At 40.8% G+C, this 6,092-nt stretch overlaps 1 long non-coding RNA gene across 2 annotated transcripts in view; it reads right to left on the bottom strand.

Moving 5' to 3' along the window:
- The window catches only part of LOC137444404 (uncharacterized), a 33,363-nt gene extending 27,911 nt beyond the window's left edge, over positions 1-5,452 (bottom strand). For both annotated transcript variants that reach the window (XR_010988150.1, XR_010988149.1), the window contains exons 1-2: positions 5,054-5,452; positions 1,888-2,021 (exon numbers count right to left, since the gene is read on the bottom strand). This is a non-coding gene — a long non-coding RNA (uncharacterized lncRNA). The remainder of the gene's footprint in view (positions 1-1,887; positions 2,022-5,053) is intronic.
- Between the last annotated feature and the right edge of the window lie 640 nt (positions 5,453-6,092).

Here is a 6,092-nt window from a genome sequence, read left to right on the forward strand (position 1 = left end):
GGTCTTATGAAAAAAGCTGAGGGACTTGGGACTTTTTAGCCCACAGAGGAGGAGACTAAAGGGGAACCTTATCAATCCTTATAAATACGTAAAGGGTGGTGTCAGGAGGATGGGGCTTTTTCAGGGGTGCTCAGCAAAAAGATAATGTGTAACATGAACAAACCTGAACACAGGAAGTTCACAGATTCTATTGGGTTGGAAGGGAGCCTCAAAGGTCATCTTGTCCAACCTCCCAGCAGTGAGCAGGGACACCTCCAAATAGGTCAGGCTGCCACAGGCCACATCAACTCTGACCTTGAATGTCTCCAGGGATAGAGCCTCAACCACATCACTGGGCCACTTCTTCCAGTACTTTACCACTCTCCTTGCAAAGAACTTCCTCCTTATCTCCAACCTAAATCTACCCTGCTCCAGTTAAAAATTATTGCCCCTCATCCTAACATTACAAGCCCTTCTAAGCAGTCCTTCCCAATCTTCCTGTAAGTACCTTTCAGATATTGAAATGTCGTCATAAGGTGTCCCTGAAGACTTCTCTTCTCCAAGCTCAACAGCCCCAATTCTTTCAGCCTGTCTACACAAGGAGGAACTTTTTTACTTTGACAGTGGTGGAGCACAGTCAAACAGGCTGCCCAGAGGGGTGGTGGACTGTCCATCTCTCAAGTCATTCAGAACCCACCTAGATGCTCTTCTGTGTCACCTGCTCTAGATAAACCTGCTCTGGTGGGTGGGTTGGACTAGATGATCTCCAGATATCCTTTCCAGCCCATATTATTCTGTGATTCAGTATGAGGGACAGCACAAACTCCTATGGTATGCCTAGGGTAGTCCCAGCTCACACCAGTTAGGTTCTTCACATGCAGCAAAGTGCAGTCTTTTGTCTAGCACATATCCTGAGAAAGAAATCTGGGCTTTATAGCAGCTTATAAAAATTCTGTTGCACTAGAAAAACTGGCTAATCTTTAATTATGTTGAATGGAGAAAGATTTAAAAGTCCTAGGTTCTGACTTACTAAATCGTTTCTACTATAGATGCAATATGCTGAGAGTTTTCTTGAATAATATTATCTATAAAGTCTATTAGGCTGGTAAAATAGGGGCTGGATTCCTGCTCTCATTTCATAACAATGGAAAGTGAGATAAGTAAATAGAAAAGGTAATTGTACTGTCAATCTGGGTGGGGTTTTTTTTGAAAGTGCAGCATAAAACTAGTTTTAAACAGGTACATGAAAGATAGTCACCAAAACTGATCATTAAGCCTTCAAAGAGGCTGTTCATCATAATTATGGGTATTTGCACTCTCAGTATGCCATCTCTTAGACTGTATCTGTACAGCACCATTTGCCTGCAGTGCAGCAGGGATCTAGTAAAGCAATATGTAAACCAGTCACACTGGGCAATGGCAGCAGTCTATCTTCAGAAGCACAGAGCACACAGTTCAAGCTGCAAAATTCAGTCAGAAAGCTGAAAAAACAAGGAGGTTAACACTTGCTGAACTCAGCGTTGCTCTGTCTGGTTTAAAAACCTAGGCCATATTTACACTGAAGTTTGCAGTGATGGTGAGACCAAAAAACTGAGCTTTAGCTTTAACTTTGCATGCCAGGAACTAGGGAAAAAAGGGCCTGTCTACCCTTGATCAAGGGAGAGATGCTTGGACGTGCACAGGGTATGACAGAAGAGCTCTCACTATAGAAAAGTATTAGTTACAGGAAAGGCAACAGGCTAATCAGAAAGTCAAATGGAAACAGAAATCTTTCAACAAACATAACGACAATCCTTTTCATGTAGTTTAGCTGAGAAAACTACCTCATGTAAGTAATGAAAAATATACCTCCACTATGCTAAACATACATCTGGATATGGCTAGCAGTTCACTTTTGCTTGTAATTACCTTATCACCCTTAGTCTTCCTTGTTGCTTTAATGCAGTCTTCCCGCTGACAGCTTGATTGAGGTCTCTTCCAACCTTGGTGATTCTGTGATCCTGTGATTAAGACAATCTTGAGACCAGAGCACTCACTGTCTTCTAAAGAGAAGAGGAAACAAAGGGTTACTTGAGGCCATATTTTTCATAGTGTATATGGAAGTGACCACCCACCATCTAACTGCACTGGTTGATTTTGGTAGGGAAAAGACAAATACACTCTCTGTATCCAGAAACTGGGAGATAGATATGAGGATGATGTGCTTTCAGACTGTGTACTGCAACTGCAGACTGCAACTGTGTCCAGTTCTGGGCCCCTCAGTTTAGGAAAGATGTTGAGTTGCTGGAAAGTGTCCAGAGAAGGGCAACAAAGCTGGGGAGGGCTTTGGAGCACAAGCCCTGTGAGGAGAGGCTGAGGGAGCTGGGGTTGCTTAGCCTGGAGAGGAGGAGGCTCAGGGCAGACCTTATTGATCTCTACAACTACCTGAAGGGAGGTTGTAGCCAGGTGGGGGTTGGTCTCTTCTCTCAGGCAACCAGCACCAGAACAAGAGGACACAGTCTCAAGCTGTGTCAGGAGAGGTTTAAGCTGGATGTTAGGAAGAAGTTCTTCATAGAAAGAGTGATTGGCCATTGGAATGTGCTGCCCAGGGAGGTGGTGGAGTCACCATCACTAGAGGTGTTTAGGAAGAGGCCAGATGGGGTGCTTGATGCCATGGTTTATTTGATTAGATAATGTTGGATGATAGGTTGGACTCAATGAGCTCAAAGGTCTCTTCCAACCTGGTCTATTCTATTCTAGTCTAGTCTAGTCTAGTCTAGTCCATTCCATCCCATCCCATTTATTTATAGATATATATATATATATATATATATATATATATATATATATATATAAAGTGAAACATTTTGCTTTTCTTTACTGTTGTTTAGAACTGTTTGCTTTCCTTTTAGTACACTTTTCCCAAAGTTTTATTTTTCCAATAGTTTTTGGCCTGTGAGCACTGATTTTTAAGGTTCTGGAGACAATTTTATATGCTAGGAGGAACTTGAACATGTTATCGCACGTTCCAAAATATACCAAGTCACATGTTACTTAACATTGAAAAACCAAAAAAATCTGGCTCATTCCTTTCATAACACTAGAAACTTGAAGAACTCTATGTTCTTTTATATATACACATTTACTTGTCAATTCTATCTATTTCAGTAAAGAAATGCCAGTTCAGGTATGGTCATAATAGTTTGCAATAATCAGATTGCAATACCAATGTGTTTTCTAACTATAGTTAGCCAAAGAGATGTGATTCATCTTTGCTTTGTCTGCTCTTTGCCTTTCACCAGCCTGGAAAAAATAAAAAAGAAAAGTCAGTTATTGAACCAAATGGTTAAAGTTAGTGTTCATTTAGAGAGAAAAGTGTCTCTCAGGCAAATGCTGTCACAAGGAGTAAGCAAGGTCAAATCAAAATGAAACAGGACATTCGAAAATGCATAAGAAGCACTAGATCTGTCTACAAATAACCAGTGAAAGATGAGATTTTTAAAAGCCCTCATAAAACTTAGAATAGAATAGAATCATAGACTAGACTAGACTAGAATAGAATTAACCAGATTGGAAAAGACCTTTGAGCTCATTGAGTCCAACCTATCATCCAACATTATCTAATCAAATAAACCATGGCACCAAGCACCCCATCTGGCCTCTTCCTAAACACCTCTAGTGATGGTGACTCCACCACCTCCCTGGGCAGCACATTCCAATGGCCAATCACTCTTTCTATGAAGAACTTCTTCCTAACATCCAGCTTAAACCTCTCCTGACACAGCTTGAGACTGTGTCCTCTTGTTCTGGTGCTGGTTGCCTGAGAGAAGAGACCAACCCCCACCTGGCTACAACCTCCCTTCAGGTAGTTGTAGACAGCAATAAGGTCTGCCCTGAGCCTCCTCCTCTCCAGGCTAAGCAACCCCAGCTCCCTCAGCCTGTCCTCATAGGGCTTGTGCTCCAAAGCCCTCCCCAGCTTTGTTGCCCTTCTCTGGACACTTTCCAGCAACTCAACATCTTTCCTAAACTGAGGGGCCCAGAACTGGACACAGTACTTAAGGTGTGGCCTAACCAGTCTTGGGACCACTTGACCATTGGCAGCAAATTCTGGGGCGTATGGAAAAGATTAACCAATCTAATGTTTAAATTCATGTGTTCATTGTTCAAACATGCATCTACAGAATGTATTGTATAGCAAAGATTTGTGTAATTTAATACTGAATAGTAAAGGGATGTGAACTTTTAATATAAGACATTTTAGACAATGGATTGTGAACTAATTTTTCTACTCTGTTAGTGGCCATCTTCTGTTCTTGAGTCTCCACTTCTATCAGTAGCTACCTAATATTAAATAGTAAGATTTCAGGTTCCTACCTGCTGCTTTTTTGTTTTTTTCAGAACAATTATGTATAAATAAATTCTAAGTTAATGGTGCATGTGCACATGAGTTTCTCTTGCCTTTTCCTACAAACTGGGTTAGGGGTTTTGTTTCAGTAAACATAAATTTGGAGTATATGCTCAGTTCTGGTGGCCAGCATGGCAGTGACTGATCTGCAGCAAGACACAGCTGCCAGAGGCAGTCCCAGTTTGGTGGAGAATATTGAGCTGTCTCTTGAGATATGTATATATATACATATATACATATATATATATATATATGTATATATATATGAGACTAAAATTTGAGATAAGTTCTAGGATAAAGCTCCTGCCTCCCAGGCCCATCACAGACACCACATGCTGGCCAGACCCTCTGCTCTGATCAAGTGACTATTGCTTGAAACAAAATACCATCCAGTCATTCTATCACTGAGGACCTAAGACAAGCATTTTGATTTCCTTGAGCCCAAAGGTCTTCATCACAATGACATGGTAATAGCTTTAGAGGTGAACACTATCTCACAAGAGACTAGATATAGACCTGTTTTCAGAGAACTGCTCACACTGCTGTAAGTCTGTGCCATCATCTCTTCCATCAAACCCACACACACTGAAGGGGCCATAAAACCATTCAAATCGAGGAGACTCCTCTTAGCAGCTCACAATAAAAGAAGCTCTGCAGGTCACATTTTGATTTTAAATTGCATTCAAGTACCTTTAAAATGATAACATTATGTGAGAGCTGAGCATCCTCATTATCATTAGATGCCACTCCTGGAAAATGCTTGAGAAACGTCATCAGTCGCTCCTAGGAAGGAAGTTACTGTTACAGAGAGATTACAATTACTGAGTACGTTACATCAATTAAGTGTATATTTAGCTTAATTGTGGTAAAACTTGGTAGCATTCTGTTGATTTCATAATTACTAGAAAAACTGCAAAATAAAATACATGTTTTGGGGGACTGGGAATTTGATGTGGTTTATAATCAACAACATTGTTCACAATGACTGATCTGAGCATACAGAAATTATTTCATGTCGCAGCACTGGTGCTAACACTTGCTTTTCCACTAGCTTTTCATTACCATTGCAAAGTAGTTTTCATAGACAGTGCTTATTTTAGTCATGGCAGAAACTAATGAATTTTTCAGACTTGTGTCTGGGTTTTATTATACTCCTATACAATCTTTTATTATACTCCTACAAAATCTGGGGTTTATGTATTGTACTATCAAAGAGTGGGCTGAGGATGCCCTTACTTCCCTTTGAATCTTTTTTACAACTTTATAATTCAGAAATTTAAACTTCTCTTTACCCATTATGAACTGCTAACCTCTAAGTCTGGCCTTGCCTCTCCCTCTGGGTCACTGCGAAAATTATCTGTGCCACGGTGACATCCAGAGCCTCGCTGCTTCGGCCCTGTTGTACTAAACACTGTAAAAACAAGGCTGTAAATAGACCCACTCTCATGAGTCTGCAGTCTCATATGTTTACAGGACAGATTTTAGCAAAGTAAAGAGACAGCTGAGATAATTCATTTCAAGCTAACATTCATATCCACGTCATACTGGAGCATAAGCATGATCTAAGTTGGTAAACAAGGGAGATGGGAGCAGGTGCTAAATAAGTGATAGGGCAACTCATAATTCCTCCTTCCACACAGCTGACATGAATGTGGCACTCACAGCAAGAGATCCAGCAGAGAAGACAAGACATTTTGTGTGAGCACCTGTCAGTCTGAACATCATTTTG

Source organism: Melanerpes formicivorus, unplaced genomic scaffold (assembly GCF_026170545.1).
Source record: "Melanerpes formicivorus ecotype bairdi unplaced genomic scaffold, bMelFor1.0.p_v2 SCAF_12, whole genome shotgun sequence".
Classification (NCBI taxonomy): domain Eukaryota; kingdom Metazoa; phylum Chordata; class Aves; order Piciformes; family Picidae; genus Melanerpes; species Melanerpes formicivorus.